At 41.1% G+C, this 19,415-nt stretch overlaps 1 non-coding gene across 1 annotated transcript; it reads left to right on the top strand.

Moving 5' to 3' along the window:
- Positions 1-19,090: 19,090 nt before the first annotated feature.
- Positions 19,091-19,194, top strand: LOC148563877 (small nucleolar RNA R71). Its single transcript, XR_015885384.1, has one exon. It is a non-coding gene; the product is annotated as a small nucleolar RNA R71 (small nucleolar RNA).
- Positions 19,195-19,415: the final 221 nt, after the last annotated feature.

A 19,415-nucleotide genomic window follows, 5' to 3' on the forward strand; every position in this document is an offset into this window, starting at 1 on the left:
ACGTTTAAGCTCCAGTTTGACCTCAAACTGGAGCTTAAACGTGTTCGACCAAGAACTCTCCTCCAGGGTTGCTCTCTCCATTTCCACGTTTAAGCTCCAGTTTGACCTCAAACTGGAGCTTAAACGTGTTCGACACCTCCAGGGCTACTCTTCTAAGCTTCCACGTTTAACCTCCAGTTTAACCTTAAACTGGAGGTTAAACGTGTTCGACCTCCAGGATGCCTCCTTCCATTTCCACGTTTAACCTCCAGTTTAACCTTAAACTGGAGGTTAAACGTGTTCGACCTCCAGGGGCTGCCCTTCCTATATCCACGTTTAAGCTTCAGTTTAACCTTAAACTGAAGCTTAAACGTGTTCGACTACATGACTCTCCAGGGCTGCCTTCTTCCATTTCCACGTTTAAGCTTCAGTTTAACCTTAAACTGAAGCTTAAACGTGCTTCTACAAAAGGCCTCACTGGAAGTGTCTGGCGTTTAAGTTGCAGTTTAAGCTTAAACTGCAACTTAAACGCCACTCTTGGAAAAGGTTTCTGGACCAAAAATATTGTGGTTTAAGTTAGTATTTGAGCACAAACATTAACTTAAACTCATTCTGGTATGAAACCCAATTGAATATCATGGTTTATGGGATTGGGCCTGAAGGATTGATGAGTCTGAAATTTCAATTTATTGAGTCATGTGCCATTATTTGATTATCACTAAGTTGGCTCAATGAATGTTACAGAATTTGGATCAGCAGCCTCATCAAGATTATGGATCATAAACCCAAAGCAAAAGGAAAGCAGGGAGAGGCCTCAAAGCCCAAGAAACACAACAGAAAGCTCAATATAGAAAGTGTATAAATAGGATAGAATTTAAGTTAGAAGGGGACTTTTGGACTTTTACCTTCACTTTTAGCTAGTTTTCATATCTTTGTAATTGAATTCAGAGCTATGACTCACTAAACCCCCTTTCATTGGGTTAGGGAGCTCTATTGTAATTCAATGAATCAATAATAGTTTTATCTTCTTCTTCAATCTTTTCTCTTGAATTTTGTTAGAAAGCTTCTCGATCTAATTCCATTGGGTAGTTGTCTTGGGAAAGAAACTACCCATAATTGGAATCCTTCGGAACCTTGGGAAAGGAATGGAGGATTCATGCTAGAGAAGCTTTCTCACAGTGAATTGGATTGGGGTTTGGATGGATATTGTGACATGTAATCCTACCAAATTGTGGTTCATGAAACTGTGTGGTATAATCAGTGATCGAGCATCATCTCTTCTTATGAACATTTAAACCAAGGGATTGGGAATTTGTTCGTTTTTAGAGAGAATTGGTGAGCCAAGGGATTGGGATCCAATCATATAAGATTGCCAAGCAAAATTCAATGAATGCATTGGTTGAGGAAGGAATAAAAATGTTTTGATTCGGAGATCTCAATATCTCCTAACACCCAATGAATTCCCCATTTCTAATCTACCACTTTCTCTTTACATTCTGCAACTCAATTCATGCAATCACCCCCATTCCCTTTTAATTTCAGCAATTTAGCTTCTGCTCTTTAATTCATGCAATTTAAGATTCCGCCATTTAAATTTCTTGTCATTTACGTTTCCCGCCAATTTTACATTCCGCAATTCTCATCTAAATCTTGATTCCGCTCAACTAGAACACACTTCTAATCCGAATTGCTCACTCAACCAATCCTTGTGGGATTCGACCTCACTCTATTGTGAGTTTTTACTTGACGATAACCGGTGCACTTGCCGGAAGGAATTTTGCCGATTGTGCAATTTCCTAAATCGTAGCATAACAAGTTTATGCGCATCACCCAACGTTTGTGACAATGTTGAGTGTCACTAGCGTTGGCTCATCTTTCATTTCTCATCGTTAGCTTCCACGTTAACCAAGTTAATGTGGAGGTTAACGTGACTCTTGGGGGTTGTGTGGTTGCTTCAACGTTAGTGACAATGTTGAGTGTCACTAATGTTGTCGACAATTCTTCATCCTCTACGTTAATTCCCACGTTAACCAAGTTAACGTGGGAGTTAACGTGGTACTTAGCACCATAGGCCAACGTTAGTGACAATGTTGAGTGTCACTAACGTTGGCTTCTCTCCCTCCCCCTTAACGTTAGAGGCCACGTTAACTAGGTTAACGTGGCTTCTAACGTGGCCACTTATGAGTGATTGCCAACGTTAGTGACAATGTTGAGTGTCACTAACGTTGGCTCATCTTCTCTTCTCCACGTTAGAGTTCACGTTAACTTGGTTAACGTGACTCTCTAACGTGGGCATTGATGGCTTTCTTTGAGAGTGTTATTGGCAATCACTTTTCTCATTAATCCTTGCAAGTTACCTCCCCTTTCTTGCTCCTTTTTGGTCCTGAAATCAAGCAACAAAGTGCATCAAAGCTCCAGTCCAAGTCATGAGTAATGCAACATAATATTTGTCACTAAACTTATGCAAAATCCTCATGAAATCATGTAAAATGCACAATGTGTGCTTGAGTCAAGGCATAAGTGAATAATTACCCAAAACTAGCTTATTTCCTAAAGAAATGCATGAAACTAACCTAAAAATAGTAAAGAAAAGGTCAGTGAAACTGGCCAAGATGCCCTGGCATCACAACACCAAACTTAAAGCTTGCTTGTCCCTAAGCAAGTACTGGAACAAGAGAATGATGAATGGAATATCCAGGGGAATGAGTCATTCTTGTGGAAGTCATATTACTGATTTTATTGTGGTTTCATGCATAGCAACTTAGGTTCATTCCATTACTGGCTTTCAGACCTTTATCATGTCCCTAAATACTTACTTTGTTTATATCTCATGAGACTTTTATTCATTGATCCTTTTATTGTTGTTTCAAGGGTTATTTGTGTTATTTAGGCTAAGTGCTCTGTAAGGGGGCAACTCTTTAAGATAAGCTTTCAGCCAACACTCCCGAACTAGTTGGTTCAAGGTGCTAGGTGTTGAAGCACCCCTAAGGACTTACTCCCTCAAGTCTCTCCCCCATACATACACACCACATGCATATAGTTTATTTATTTTCTTTTCTTGAGACCTTGGTGTCCAGCACCTCTTTGGGTTACTAAATGCTTTGTAGTGAGGGTTACTCTTGATAGTGGATTTTCAGCTGATAATCCCGGGTTAGTTAACCCAAGTTACCAAGTGATAAAGCACCCCTAAGAGCTTATTCATCCAAGTAGATCCCTCACACAGGGGCACCACAGACACTTGCCTCAAGCTTAAAACCATTGATGCCTAGCCTTATTGCTTACTCTTTTTCTTTTGTTTTTCACTTCCATTGTTCTTTCCCTTTTCTCTTATTAGGATCTTGTTATTAACTTAGTCTCATGAGTGTATCCAAAGCAAAGTATTCAGGATAGATAGTTGTCCTCCTAGCCTTGTGGTTGAACCAACTTAACTAACTTATGACTACCCCAAGGATTCATGAATGCACTTCCACAATATAAACTCCACTCTGGTCTTTTACAACTATACTCATTCTCTTTTTATTTGATTTAAAGGGACAAGCTTACAAGTAGGTTAAGTGATGGTGCAATGACATTTAAACCAGAAATCATGGACCTCTTCAGAAGGAAAAACTTAAAAGACAGAATTAAAAACAAAATTTAAACACAACATGGAAGCATGTTCTATTTCATACAAGATCTTCCTTATTTAAAGCATAGAAAAGATGGACTAAAAAGAACTCCACCACCTTTCATTCATGTGGATGTCCATGCTCCCATCCTTGTTTATCCTCATTGTGTCTCTCTTGAGTACTTGTACTTCCACTTCCTTTGCCTTTTCCAAGCAGCTTTCTCCAGAAACCACTATCTTCCATCTTCTTCTTGAGTGTCTCCTTTTGTTGTTTCACTTTTCTCTCTTCTTGTTCTACAAATTCTTTTTGAACTTCATCATATGCAGGGATGGCATAGTGTAGATGATGCATATTACTGGTCATGTAGTTCAACTCGGCTTGAGTGTTTACATAGAACTCCTCCCTATGTAGCTGCCTTCCTTCATTGAGTACACTAAATTCATTGAAAGTTTTCATTTGGGCTATCTGCCGCTGGTTGAGCTCTTGCAAGTGCTTCTCTTGAAGCTCTTGTCTTTCATTCACTTGGTTGATGGCTTGAGTGAGCTGAGAGTAGTGTTCCTGCTGCTGCTCCATTTGTTGTTTTTGCCATGCTTCCTGTTGGTTCAGCCGGTTCAGTAATTGCTCTTGTCCTTCCATATGTCTCTGTCCTAAATCCTCAATGGCTCTTAGAGGGTGAGTCATATTCAAGTTGGCTGGGTCTTGATACTCTTCTTGTTGATGTTCTTCCTGATGGTATTCCTCTTGATGAGCTTCTTCCTGGGTCCTTTGCCTTCCTATATGTGGCCTTCTTAGTTGCTGAGCCGGTGTGGTATAGACCATTCGCTCGAGTGTGACTGGCCTCCCTGGGTTTACCCAGTTTGGGCTGCTGTCCTCAAATACTACCTTGGCCTTGTTGCACAAGCGGAGAATGGTGCTGGGGTACCAAAGTCTGGCTCCTGAGTCAGCTTTCTCAGCTGACTCTTGAATCCCTTCGGCAATGAGCTCATGCACCTTGATTTCCCCACCTTGTACTAAGCATTGTACCATAGTGGCTCGATTGATGTTAACTTCCAAATTGTTAGCGGCTGGTAGGATGGACCTCCTTACAAGCTCAAACCACCCTTTGGCTTCAGGGTGAAGGTCCCCCCTTTTTATGAATTTTGATCTCCTATCTGAGTACCTCTCCCAGTCAGCGGCTATGACACAGATATCTGATGCTATATCTGAGAGCTCATCCTTATCGGGGTTTCTACTTATCCTTGCCTGATAACTCTCCTCATCAAAATGAGGTGATTTCAATTGAAGAGCTCTTGTGATGGCACTTGGGCTGAAGTCCACCTCCCTTCTTCTCACATAACTTTTGAAGGTTGGGGCTTGGGTTTTATCCTCTCTAACTGCATTTGCATAGAATTCTTTGATGAGGTTTCCATTGATCTTCCCCTCTGGACTGGTGAGCAATTGCCACCCCCTCTGTTCGATTTTTCTCCAAATCTGTGGTGATTCATTGGCATTGATTTGGAAGATTAATTCTGGCAATATCCTTCTGGCACTTATCCGCTCAAATTCATGCTCATGAAAGGCAGTCTTGAATCTCTTGTCATCAAAAGGAGCACTCTCCATAGGCCCTGATGAGCGGATATTTTATACGCTTTTTGGGGATAATTTCATATAGTTTAGAGTATGTTTTAGTTAGTTTTTAGTCTATTTCTAGTAGTTTTTAGGAAAAATTTATATTTCTGGACTTCACTATGAGTTGTGTGTTTTTCTGTAATTTCAGGTATTTTTCTGGCTGAAATTGAAGGAGCTGAGCAAAAATCTGATTCAGGCTGAAAAAGGACTGCTGATGCTGTTGGATTCTGACCTCCCTGCACTCAAAGTGGATTTTCTGGAGCTACAGAACTCGAAATGGCATGCTTCTAATTGCGTTGGAAAGTAGACATCCAGGGCTTTCCAGCAATATATAATATTCCATACTTTTCACAAGGATAGACGACGTAAACTGGCGTTCAACGCCAGTTCTCTGCCCAATTCTGGCGTCCAGCGCCAGAAAAGGATCAAAAACTGGAGTTGAACGCCCAAACTGGCATAAAAACTGGCGTTCAACTCCACAAATGGCCTCTGCACGAAATCTCAGCCCCAGCACACACCAAGTGGGCCCCGGCACACCAAGTGGGCCCCAGAAGTGGATATCTGCATCATCCATCATAGTCCACTCATATTTTGTAACCCTAGGCTACTAGTTTAGTATTTAAACAACTTTTAGAGACTTATTTTGTATCTCATGACATTTCAGATCTAAACTTTGTATTCTCTAACGGCATGAGTCTCTAAACCCCATTGTTGGGGGTGAGGAGCTCTGCTGTGTCTCGATGAATTAATGCAAGTATTTCTGTTTTCCATTCAAACATGCTTGTTCCTATCTAAGATGTTCATTCGCGCTTAACTGTGATGAAGGTGATGATCTGTGACATTCATCACCTTCCTCAAACCACGAACATGTGCCTGACAACCACCTCCGTTCTATATCCGATTGAATGAGTATCTCTTAGGTTCCTTAACCAGAATCTCCGTGGTATAAGCTAGAACTGATGGCGGCATTCATGAGAATCCGGAAAGTCTAAACCTTGTCTGTGGTATTCCGAGTAGGATTCAAGGATTGAATGACTGTGACGAGCTTCAAACTCCTGAAGGCTGGGCGTTAGTGACAGATGCAAAAGGATAGTAAATCCTATTCCAACCGGATCGAGAACCAACCGGTGATTAGCCGTGCTGTGACAGAGCGCGTGAGCGTAGTTTTTACTGGAAGGATGGAAGGTAGCCATTGACAACGGTGATCCACCAACACACAGCTTGCCATAGGAGGACGTGCGTGCGTGAATCAGAAGACAGAGGAAAGCAGAGATTCAGAAGACAAAGCATCTCCAAAACTCCAACATATTCTCCATTACTACACAACAAGTAACTTTTAATTTATGCTCTACTGGTTATTCATAATTCAACTGATAAACATAATTGACTTCCTGACTAAGATTTACAAGATAACCATAGATTGCTTCAAACCAACAATCTCTGTGGGATTCGACCCTTACTCACGTAAGGTATTACTTGGACGACCCAGTGCACTTGCTGGTTAGTGGTACGAGTTGTGAAAAGTGTGATTCGCAATTTGTGCTACCAAGTTTTTGGCGCCGTTGCCGGGGATTGTTTGTGTTTGAACAACTGACGGATTATTTTGTTGCTTAGATTAGGAAAAAAAATCTTTCTTTTTGGTTTAGAGTCTTTTATTATTTATCCCTTGTTAAAACACTTTAAATTTATAACTCAGTTAGTTAGAGCGTGGTGTTTATGTTCATGATAATTGGCTATCATATTTTTTAAAACCTTTTTCAAAAATAATTTTTCTATTAAATCCTGTGCCAAACTTTAAGTTTGGTATTTTCAAAAATAATCTTTCTTAAAATAAGGTCCCATAACTCATTTGGCTAGAACATTAATTTGATTGGGTTAGAATCCTTTATACTCTTTTCAAAACATTCTTTTTCAAAAATATTTTTTCTATTAAATCTTGTGCCAAACTTTAAGTTTGGTGTTTTCTTGTTGATTTCCCTTTGATTTTCGAAAATTTGGTTTGGTTTTCAAAAAATTTTTAAGTTTGGTGTTCTTCCTTCATGTTCTTGTGTTCTTGTGAGTCTTCAAAGTGTTCTTGAGTTTCCTTGTATCTTGATCTTAAAATTTTTAAGTTTGGTGTTCCTTGGTGTTTTCCCTCCAAAATTTTCAAAAACAAGGAGCATTAGATCTAAAAATTTTAAATCTTGTACTATCTTATTGTTTTTTTCTCTCCTCACTAGATTCAAAAATATCTTCTCAATCTTATCTTTTTCAAAATATCTTTTCTAACTTCCTAACTTCTTATCTTTTCAAAATTTGTTTCAACTAACTAACCAACTTTTTGTTTGTTTCTTAACTTTTTCAAAACTACCTAACTAACTCTCTCTCTCTCTAATTTTCGAAAATATCTTCCCCCTTTTTCAAAAATTTCTTTTTTATTAACTAATTAATTTTTTTTACGAAAAAAAAAATTTTATTTTTAAAATTCAAATTCTTTTTAGTTATTTTATTTTATTTAAGTATTTACTTCTTATAAAATAAAATAAATAAAAAGATAAATCAGTCCAAGTTATATCCACATATCCATCATGGACATAAGTGGAGATGGACAGTCCAGGAGGACTTTGGGGTCATATTCTAACCCCTCTACTGCTTCATATGGGAGTAGCATCTGCATACCCTCCATTGGAGTTAGTAGTTTTGAGTTGAATCCTCAGCTCATTATCATGGTGCAGCAAAGTTGTCAGTATTCCGGTCTTCCACAGGAAGAACCTACAGAGTTTCTGGCACAATTTTTACAAATTGCTGACACAGTACATGATAAGGAAATAGATCAGGATGTCTACAGACTATTACTGTTTCCATTTGCTGTAAAAGATCAAGCTAAAAGGTGGTTAAATAACCAACCTAAGGCCAGCATAAGAACATGGAAACAGCTGACAGAAAAATTCCTGAATCAATATTTCCCTCCAAAAAGGATGACGCAGCTAAGGCTGGACATCCAAGGCTTTAAACAAGGAGATAATGAATCTCTTTATGATGCCTGGGAGAGATACAGAGAGATGCTACGAAAATGCCCCTCTGAAATGTTTTCAGAGTGGGTTCAGTTAGACATCTTCTACTATGGGCTTGCAGAAGGAGCTCAGATGTCTTTAGATTACTCAGCTGGTGGATCTATCCATATGAGAAAGACAATTGAAGAAGCTCAAGAGCTCATTGATACAGTTGCCAGGAATCAGCATCTGTATCTAAGCAGCAACCCTTCCATGAATGAAGAGGTTAAAACAGTAACTGCTGAATTCAATACTGTAAAACAAGCTGCTGAATTCAATCATCAATTAGATTTTCTAACAAAGCAGCTAGCTGAATTCAAAGACAGGTTACAGGAGACAAGGACAGCTAATATACATATAGAAGAACAGTTTAAGCAAACAAAGCAGCAGCTATCAAAGCAAATAGCAGAAGAATGCCAAGCAGTTCAATTAAGAAGTGGGAAAACATTAAATACCCCACCTCAAGGCATCAAAAATTCAAGAAATGAGCGACCCACCAAAGATTCCCTTGAGGACAGTAAGAGCCCAGGGAAAAATAATTCTGGCACTAAAACGCCAGAAAATAGGTGGAAGGCTGGCGCTGAATGCCCAGACCATGCCCAAAACTGGCGTTCAGCGCCAGAAACAAGGCAGGATTGGCGTTCAATGCCAGAAATGGGCAAGAATCTGGCGTTGAACGCCCAACAGGGGCACATTTCTGGCGTTCAGGCGCCAGGAACAGACAGTGAGTTGACGTCTAACGTCACTCCAGCTTCTAACTCTGGTACGCAATTGCCAGAGAGGGATCAGACACACATAAGTGCTGACAACAACCCCTCTAAAAAGGCTTCTTTAACCACTAAGGTTGAGGAATACAAAGCCAAGATACCTTATCCTCAAAAACTCCGGAAAGAGGAGCAGGATAAGCAATTTGCTCGCTTTGCAGATTATCTAAGGACTCTTGAAATAAAGATTCCATTTGCAGAGGCACTTGAGCAAATACCTTCTTATGCCAAGTTCATGAAAGAGATCTTGAGTCATAAAAAGGAGTGGAGAGAAACAGAAAGAGTTCTCCTCACTGAAGAATGCAGTGCAGTCATTCTGAAAAGCTTTCCTGAAAAGCTTAAAGACCCTGGGAGTTTTCTGATACCATGCATATTAGAAGGTGATTGCACCAAGACAGCTTTATGCGATCTTGGGGCAAGCATCAACCTGATACCTGCATCCACTATCAGGAAGCTTGGCTTAACTGAAGAAGTTAAACCAACCCGGATATGTCTCCAACTTGCTGATGGTTCCACTAATTACCCATCAGGCGTGATTGAGGACATGATTGTCAGAGTTGGGCCATTCGCCTTTCCCACTGACTTTGTTGTGCTGGAAATGGAGGAGCACAAGAGTGCTACTCTCATTCTAGGAAGACCCTTCCTAGCAACTGGACGATCCCTCATTGACGTCCAGCAGGGGGAAATAACCCTGAGAGTCAACGATGACGAGTTCAAATTGAACGCTGTCAAAGCCATGCAGCATCCAGACACATCAACAGACTGCATGAAAGTTGACCTTATTGACTCTTTGGTAGAAGAGATCAACATGGCTGAGAGTCTCGAATCAGAGTTGGAAAACATCTTTAAAGATGTTCAGCCTGATTTGGAGGATTCAAGGGACATGAAAGAGCCTCTGAACTTTCTTCTGAAAGAGGAAAAACCTCCTAAACCAGAGCTCAAGCCACTGCCACCATCCTTGAAATATGCATTTCTAGGAGAAGGTGACACTTTTCCAGTGATCATAAGCTCTGCTTTAAATTCACAGGAAGAGGAAGCACTTATTCAAGTGCTAAGGACACACAAGACAGCTCTTGGGTGGTCCATAGGTGATCTTAAGGGCATAAGCCCAGCTAGATGCATGCACAAAATCCTATTGGAGGATAATGCCAAACCAGTGGTTCAACCACAGAGGCGGCTAAATCCAGCCATGAAGGAAGTGGTGCAGAAAGAGGTCACCAAATTACTGGAGGCTGGGATTATTTATCCTATTTCTGACAGCCCCTGGGTGAGCCCTGTTCAAGTCGTCCCAAAAAAGGGAGGCATGACAGTGATTCATAATGAAAAAAATGAACTGGTTCCTACAAGAACAGTTACAGGGTGGCGCATGTGTATTGACTACAGAAGGCTCAATACAGCCACCAGAAAGGATCATTTTCCTTTACCATTCATAGACCAGATGCTAGAAAGACTAGCAGGTCATGATTATTACTGCTTTTTGGATGGCTACTCAGGCTATAACCAGATTGTAGTAGATCCCCAGGATCAAGAGAAAACAGCATTCACATGTCCATCCGGAGTGTTTGCTTATAGAAGGATGCCCTTTGGGCTATGCAATGCACCTGCAACCTTCCAGAGATGCATGCTCTCTATTTTCTCTGACATGGTGGAAAAATTTATGGAAGTCTTCATGGATGACTTCTTAGTATATGGAGACTCATTCAGCTCCTGTCTTGATCACCTGAAACTTGTTCTGAAAAGATGCCAAGAAACCAACCTAGTTTTAAACTGGGAAAAGTGTCACTTCATGGTGACTGAAGGAATTGTTCTTGGGCATAAAATCTCAAACAAGGGAATAGAGGTGGATCAAGCAAAAATAGAGGTAATTGAAAAATTACCACCACCTGCCAATGTTAAGGCAATCAGAAACTTTCTGGGGCATGCAGGATTCTATAGGAGGTTTATAAAGGATTTTTCAAAAATCGCAAAACCTCTAAGCAATCTGCTAGCTGCTGACACACCATTTGTGTTTGACACAGCATGCCTGCAGGCGTTTGAAACGCTGAAAGCTAAGCTGGTCACAGCACCAGTCATTTCTGCACCAGACTGGACATTGCCATTTGAGTTAATGTGTGATGCCAGTGATCATGCCATTGGTGCAGTATTGGGACAGAGGCATGACAAGCTTCTGCATGTCATTTATTATGCCAGTCGCGTTCTAAATGATGCCCAGAAAAATTACACAACCACAGAAAAAGAACTACTTGCAGTGGTTTACGCCATTGACAAGTTCAGATCATACTTAGTAGGATCAAAAGTGATTGTGTATACTGACCATGCTGCTCTTAAATATCTACTCACAAAGCAGGATTCAAAACCCAGGCTCATCAGATGGGTATTGCTTCTGCAAGAGTTTGATATAGAAATAAGAGACAGAAAAGGGACAGAGAACCAAGTGGCTGATCATCTGTCCCGGATAGAGCCAGTGAAAGGGACGTCCCTCCCCTTTCTTGAGATCTCTGAGACGTTCCCTGATGAGCATCTATTTGCCATTCAGGAAGCACCATGGTTTGCCGATATTGCAAACTATAAAGCTACAAGGTTCATACCCAAGGAGTACAATAGAATACAAAAGAAGAAATTAGTTACTGATGCAAAGTACTACTTGTGGGATGAACCTTATCTCTTTAAGAGATGTGCAGACGGAATTATCCGTAGGTGTGTCCCCAGAGAGGAAGCACAGAGAATCCTATGGCATTGCCATGGATCTCAATATGGAGACCATCTCGGAGGTGAGCGAACAGCCACCAAGGTCCTCCAATGTGGCTTCTATTGGCCCACACTCTATAAAGATTCCCGAGAGTTTGTACGTAATTGTGACAGTTGCCAAAGAGCTGGTAATCTGCCTCATGGTTACGCCATGCCTCAACAAGGAATCTTGGAAATAGAGTTGTTTGATGTATGGGGAATTGACTTCATGGGACCTTTCCCACCATCATACTCAAACACTTATATTCTGGTGGCAGTTGACTATGTATCAAAATGGGTTGAGGCTATTGCCACACCCACCAATGATACTAAAACAGTGCTGAAGTTCCTCCAGAAACACATCTTTAGCAGGTTTGGTGTCCCTAGAGTGTTAATCAGTGATGGGGGCACTCACTTCTGCAATAAACAGCTTTACTCTGCCATGGTTTGGTATGGAATTCGCCACAAAGTGGCCACACCATATCATCCACAAACCAATGGGCAAGCTGAAGTCTCTAATAGAGAATTAAAGAGAATCCTGGAACGGACAGTAAGTACCCGTAGAAAGGATTGGGCAAGGAGCTTGGATGATGCTCTGTGGGCTTACAGAACAGCATTCAAGACCCCTATAGGGACCTCTCCATACCAACTCGTGTATGGTAAGGCATGCCACTTGCCCGTGGAACTGGAACATAAGGCCTACTGGGCAACCAGATTCCTAAACTTAGATGCCAAATTAGCAGGAGAAAAACGATTGCTCCAGCTAAATGAGCTAGAGGAATTCAGATTCACAGCTTTCGAAAATGCCAAGCTTTATAAAGAAAAATAAAAAAAGTGGCATGACAGAAAGCTGTCATCTAGAATCTTTGAACCAGGATAGAAGGTTCTGTTGTTTAACTCTAGACTCAGGCTATTCCCCGGGAAACTGAAATCCCGGTGGAGGGGACCATACGTGATTACAAGTGTATCACCATATGGTTATGTGGAGCTTCAAGATATTGATTCTGATAAGAAGTTCATTGTCAATGGACAGAGAATCAAGCATTATCTTGAGGGCAACATTGAGCAAGAATGCTCAAGGCTGAAGCTAGATTAAAAGCTCAGCAAGGTCCAGCTAAAGACAATAAAGAAGCGCTTGCTGGGAGGCAACCCAGCCATGGGGCAACAATCCTCTAAGCATTTTGCCCTATTTTTATTTTTATTTGTTTATATAAAGTTCACTGACACTAAGGTAAAGAATCATTTGCATAAGTTTACAGGGTTACAGAAGGAATCTACACAAAAAACAGAGATAGGGAGCTTACTGGCAAGAAAACGCCAGTGAAGGCCATTTTGGGCGTTCAGCGCCCAAAATGGGCATCCAGTGGGCGCTGAACGCCAGTAAGGATAGCTATCTGGCGTTCAACGCCAGAAAAGGGCAACAACTGGGCGTTGAACGCCCAGGATAGCAGCATTTGGGCGTTGAACGCCCAAAACAGGCAGTGTTTGGGCGTTCAAACGCCAGGATGGTGGGGAGGAGCTCTCCTTCTACCCATCTCCTTCTTTTTCTTTTGCTTGAGGACAAGCAAAGCTCTAAGTTTGGTGTGCTTATCCGTGATCACTAAGATCATGGCCCCTAAAGGAAAACAACCCACTCCAAGAGGAGCAAGGGCGTGATTTAAAGGAACTGAAGCGCCAGAAATTCTCTCTTGAAGGATCAAGCACCTCACAGACCAGAGGAACATCCACTTCCCAAACCTCAAGGTTGTTGAGTTCTAATCTTAGCCTTAACTCTGTGATAACTGTTCTTATTTTAATTTTACCTTAGGAGTCATATAGTAGTAATTAGTCTATTTTGATTTTATCTCCAATTAAGCTATAGTCTATTTCTCTCATCATCAGCAAACATGAATAAAATAGTAGATCTTTTAAATAAGAAGCAATAAAATTTCGAGTTTTAATAAGAGAAATTCTAATTAGTTAAATGTGGTGGCAATGCTTTCTGAATGAATGCTTGAACAGTGCATATATCTTTTGAATTTGTTGTTTAAGACTGTTAAATATGTTGGCTCTTGAAAGAATGATGAACATGAGACATGTTATTGAGAATCTGAAAAATCATAAAAATGATTCTTGAAGCAAGAAAAAGCAGCAAAGAACAAAGCTTGCAGAAAAAAAAAAAAAAGAGAGAAAGAAAAAAGAGAAAGCAAGCAGAAAAAGCCAAAGCCCTTAAAACCAAAAGGCAAGGGTAATAAAAAGGATCCCAAGGCTTTGAGCATCAGTGGATAGGAGGGCCAAAAAGGAATAAAATCCTGGCCTAAGCGACTAAATCAAGCTGTCCCTAACCATGTGCTTGTGGCGTGAAGGTGTCAAGTGAAAACTTGAGACTGAGCGGTTAAAGTCAAGGTCCAAAACAAAAAGAAGAGTGTGCTTAAGAACTCTGGACACCTCTAATTGGGGACTTTAGCAAAGCTGAGTCACAATCTGAAAAGGTTCACCCAGTTATGTGTCTGTGGCATTTATGTATCCGGTAGTAATACTGGAAAACAAAGTGCTTAGGGCCACGGCCAAGACTCATAAAGAAGCTGTGTTCAAGAATCATCACACTGAACTAAGAGAATCAATAACACTATCTGAATTCTGAGTTCCTATAGATGCCAATCACTCTGAGCTTCAATGGATAAAGTGAGATGCCAAAACTGTTCAGAAGCAAAAAGCTACTAGTCCCGCTCATCTAATTAGAATCTGAGCTTCAATCAAAAACTCTGAAATATTATTGCTTCTCAACCTATTAGTCTTCTATTTTATTTGTCTAGTTGCTTGAGGACAAGCAACAGTTTAAGTTTGGTGTTGTGATGAGCGGATATTTTATACACTTTTTGGGGATAATTTCATATAGTTTAGAGTATGTTTTAGTTAGTTTTTAGTCTATTTCTAGTAGTTTTTAGGAAAAATTTATATTTCTGGACTTCACTATGAGTTGTGTGTTTTTCTGTAATTTCAGGTATTTTTCTGGCTGAAATTGAAGGAGCTGAGCAAAAATCTGATTCAGGCTGAAAAAGGACTGCTGATGCTGTTGGATTCTGACCTCCCTGCACTCAAAGTGGATTTTCTGGAGCTACAGAACTCGAAATGGAATGCTTCTAATTGCGTTGGAAAGTAGACATCCAGGGCTTTCCAGCAATATATAATAGTCCATACTTTGAACAAGGATAGACGACGTAAACTGGCGTTCAACGCCAGTTCTCTGCCCAATTCTGGCGTCCAGCGCTAGAAAAGGATCAAAAACTGGAGTTGAACGCCCAAACTGGCATAAAAACTGGCGTTCAACTCCACAAATGGCCTCTGCACGAAATCTCAGCCCCAGCACACACCAAGTGGGACCCAGAAGTGGATATCTGCATCATCCATCATAGTCCACTCATATTTTGTAACCCTAGGCTACTAGTTTAGTATTTAAACAACTTTTAGAGACTTATTTTGTATCTCATGACATTTCAGATCTAAACTTTGTATTCTCTAACGGCATGAGTCTCTAAACCCCATTGTTGGGGGTGAGGAGCTCTGCTGTGTCTCGATGAATTAATGCAAGTATTTCTGTTTTCCATTCAAACACGCTTGTTCCTATCTAAGATGTTCATTCGCGCTTAACTGTGATGAAGGTGATGATCTGTGACATTCATCACCTTCCTCAAACCACGAACGTGTGCCTGACAACCACCTTCGTTCTATATCCGATTGAATGAGTATCTCTTAGGTTCCTTAACCAGAATCTCCGTGGTATAAGCTAGAACTGATGGCGGCATTCATGAGAATCCGGAAAGTCTAAACCTTGTCTGTGGTATTCCGAGTAGGATTCAAGGATTGAATGACTGTGACGAGCTTCAAACTCCTGAAGGCTGGGCGTTAGTGACAGATGCAAAAGGATAGTAAATCCTATTCCAACCGGATCGAGAACCAACCGGTGATTAGCCGTGCTGTGACAGAGCGCGTGAGCGTAGTTTTTACTGGAAGGATGGAAGGTAGCCATTGACAACGGTGATCCACCAACACACAGCTTGCCATAGGAGGACGTGCGTGCGTGAATCAGAAGACAGAGGAAAGCAGAGATTCAGAAGACAAAGCATCTCCAAAACTCCAACATATTCTCCATTACTACACAACAAGTAACTTTTAATTTATGCTCTACTGGTTATTCATAATTCAACTGATAAACATAATTGACTTCTTGACTAAGATTTACAAGATAACCATAGATTGCTTCAAACCAACAATCTCTGTGGGATTCGACCCTTACTCACGTAAGGTATTACTTGGACGACCCAGTGCACTTGCTGGTTAGTGATACGAGTTGTGAAAAGTGTGATTCGCAATTTGTGCTACCAGGCCCCTTCCTCTTTTGCCTCTTTGAGCTTGATGATGCCATGACTTGAATTGTTGTTTGAGGGGGTTTGAGGCTTCGGATAGATGAAGAGAGGGTTGGTTAAAGCAATTTGTGATGAAGGGTTTAATGTGCCAATTGAAGTGTGGAGAGTGGGGATTTGAATGTGAGGAGTGAGCATGCACTACGGTTCACTTATATAAGAAAATCATGAGTGGATGAAGGGTGTGGATTGCATGAATGTTTACTAGATGAACGGATGGGGTTGTTTATGAAGGGAAGACAAGGATCATCACTTTAATGAGAGTGATTGGTTCGGTCTCCAAGGTTCTTCTTTCTCCAATGTTGCATGGCAGCGTTTCCCCATGCGTTCCCTCTTGAGACATGTGTGTAGTGCTCTTCATTAAGTGGCAAAATCTCCCTCATTTAATTGTCCAATCAATCCCTTTTCATGCTTCTTTTCTTTTCTTATAAAGATTTGAAATAAGGGAATTAATATATAAGAAAATTAAAACTCTACGGCTAGAATAAATTGAAAGAAAGGATTTGATTGTTTGTTTATGAATTTCAACTAACTAACTAACTATTGGTGGTTCCTTATATGCATTTTGGTGGCACCATGGGGTGACACCAAACTTAGTTTGAGGCACTGTGATGAAGGTTTTGTGTTCAAAGCTTCCAAGGCTAGCATGCAACTTGGTTTGCTTTGAACACCAAACTTGTTCCTCACTATATTCTGCATAAGAGGATTTTCACCAATTGTTTGTTAAGTTTGGATTGAAGCTCATAAAGATTGACTTATTCATTATCATCTGAAAGCATATAAAACATGGGTTGCCTCCCATGAAGCGCTTCTTTAGCGTCACTAGCTTGACGTTTTTCCTTCATCATGGTGGTTGGTAGTGCTTAAAGTCTTCCCCTCTTGCTGTGGACTTGTATCCATTGGTTGGATCAATGATCTCCATATGTTCCAGAGAAAGAACTCTGTTGATAGTGAAGACCTTGGGTAATTGAGATGGTACAGTAGGGAGATTAGGGGGAATATCTGGGAAGTAAGCTGAGACAACTCTATCCCCTGGAGAGAAATCTTCCGTAGGGATCTTCTTGTTCCTCCATCTCCTTGGTACCTTCTTTTTTTTTTCTTTTGAGGTTGCCTTCCCCTTGGTGACCTCTTTTCTCCAAGGAATTGTGATGCTGTCTTCACCTGCCTCTAGAGGTTTTGGTTCCTCCAACTTCTCCTTGAGCTGTGGCAATTGCTGTTTTCCTTGTTTGTCAGTTAAGGGGGTCTCAGAGTGAACTGACTGTGCTTCAGTGCTTGTTTCATCCTTCAGTGTCTCATTGTCATTTGTGCTTGGTTCCTTGTCCTCTTGGTCTGTTTCTTGTGAGAGTTTGAAAACATTGAAGCTGAGTCGTTCATCATGGATTCTCAATATTAGCTCCCCTTTCTCTACATCGATAAGTGCTCTGGCCGTAGCTAGAAATGGTCTTCCCAATATGATTGGGTGAGTGTGACTTTCTTCCATGTCCAGAATGACAAAGTCTGTTGGGAGAAAGTACTTCCCAACCTTTAGCAACACATTTTCTACCACTCCTATTGCTTGCTTTTGAGTTTTATCAGCCAGTCTGATAATGATATCTGTAGGCATTATCTCATTGATCTGCAGCCTCTTCACCAGGGATAAGGGCAGTAAGTTGATGCTGGCCCCTAGATCACATAGTGCTCTGTCGAACATAGTTTCACCTATGGCACAAGGGATATGAAAACTTCCTGGGTCTCTTCTTTTTGTAGGTAACTCAGGTTGAATAAGGGCACTACATTCCTTGTTCATCACTATAGTTTGCCCTCCCTTGAGTGAGCTTTTCCTGGGAAGAAGTTCCTTCATATATTTGATGAATGCAGGCATTTGTTGAATTGCCTTGATGAATGGTATGTTCACATGCAGAGATGCAAACAAGTCTAGGAACCTTGAGTATATTCTTTTTTCCACAGCACCATTGAGCAGTTGAGGGAATGGTGCATAGAGCTTCAGCAGCTCTTGTTGTGAGATTTCTGGTTCGTTGTGATCTCTATCCTCCTCCTTTGTTGAGTTGTCTTCAGGTTGTTTGCACATTTTGCCTCGCTTGTCTTCAATCTCTTGATCGCTTGTAGTGACCATTTTGCAATCTTCCCATCTTACTTTCTTTGCTTCTCCCTTGGGGTTTTTCTCAGTGTCACTTGGGAAGCTATCAGTAGGTTTGGGAATCTTCTCAGCTAAATATCCCACCTGGAATTCCATCTTCCTAATGGTTTCTCCCTGGTTCTTAATATTGGCTCGCACCTCCTCTTTGAACACCTTATTTTCTTGAATCTCTTGGCTTATTCCTTCAAGTAAGGCTTCAATCTTAGAGAGCCTGTCATCAATTGATGAGTGGTTCGGAGCTGATGTGCTGTTTTGGTTTTGATAAGTGTGTGGAGAGTTGTTGTTGTGGGGGTTTTGAGATGTCCTCTGGGTGAATTGTTGTTGAGCTGCATTGTTGTTGGAATTGTAACATCTCTGGTCTTGGTTTTGATCTTGCTCACTTCCCCACCCAAAGTTCGGGTGATTTCTCTATCCAGGGTTGTAAGTCTTGGAGTATGGATCATAGTTCTTCCTTGGTGAATTCCCAATGTAGTTGGCTTGCTCCTGACTCCCTTCTGCTTCTTGGTTTACTCCTTCTTGTGTTGTTGATGAAGTGGAGATTGCTGCTACTTGGTTCATCTCCATCTTCTTGGTGAGGTCAGCCAGCTGCTGAGTAATGAGCTTGTTTTGGGCCAACAGAGCATCTACATTGTTTAGCTCCATCACTCCCCTTGTGTTCCCTCTTTCGGAAGCATAGAAGTAGTCGTTTTCTACTACTGTTTCAATAACATCTATAGCTTCCTCAATGGTCTTCTTCTTGTTCAAAGACCCTCCAGATGAATGATCTACTGCCTTCTTTGACTCATAAGAGAGCCCTTCATAGAAAATGTGCAGCTGGACCCATTCGTTGAACATGTCAGGTGGACACCTCCTTGTTAAGTCTTTGAACCTCTCCCATGCTTCATACAGAGTCTCACCATCCTGTTGCCTGAAGGTTTGAACCTCAGCTCTCAGCCTATTGATTCGTTGAGGAGGGTAGAATCTTGCTAAGAATTTGTTCACCACATCCTCCCAAGTTGTCAAGCTCTCCCTTGGGAAGGATTCCAGCCACTTGGCTGCCTTGTCTCTGAGTGAGAAGGGAAATAAGAGCAATCTATAGGCGTCAGGATGAACACCATTAGATTTCATTGTGTCACATATTCTCAGGAAGGTGGTCAAATGTTGGTTGGGATCTTCTT

This window comes from Arachis ipaensis, chromosome B5 (assembly GCF_059453495.1).
Source record: "Arachis ipaensis isolate K30076 ecotype BB chromosome B5, ASM5945349v1, whole genome shotgun sequence".
Classification (NCBI taxonomy): Eukaryota; Viridiplantae; Streptophyta; class Magnoliopsida; order Fabales; family Fabaceae; genus Arachis; species Arachis ipaensis.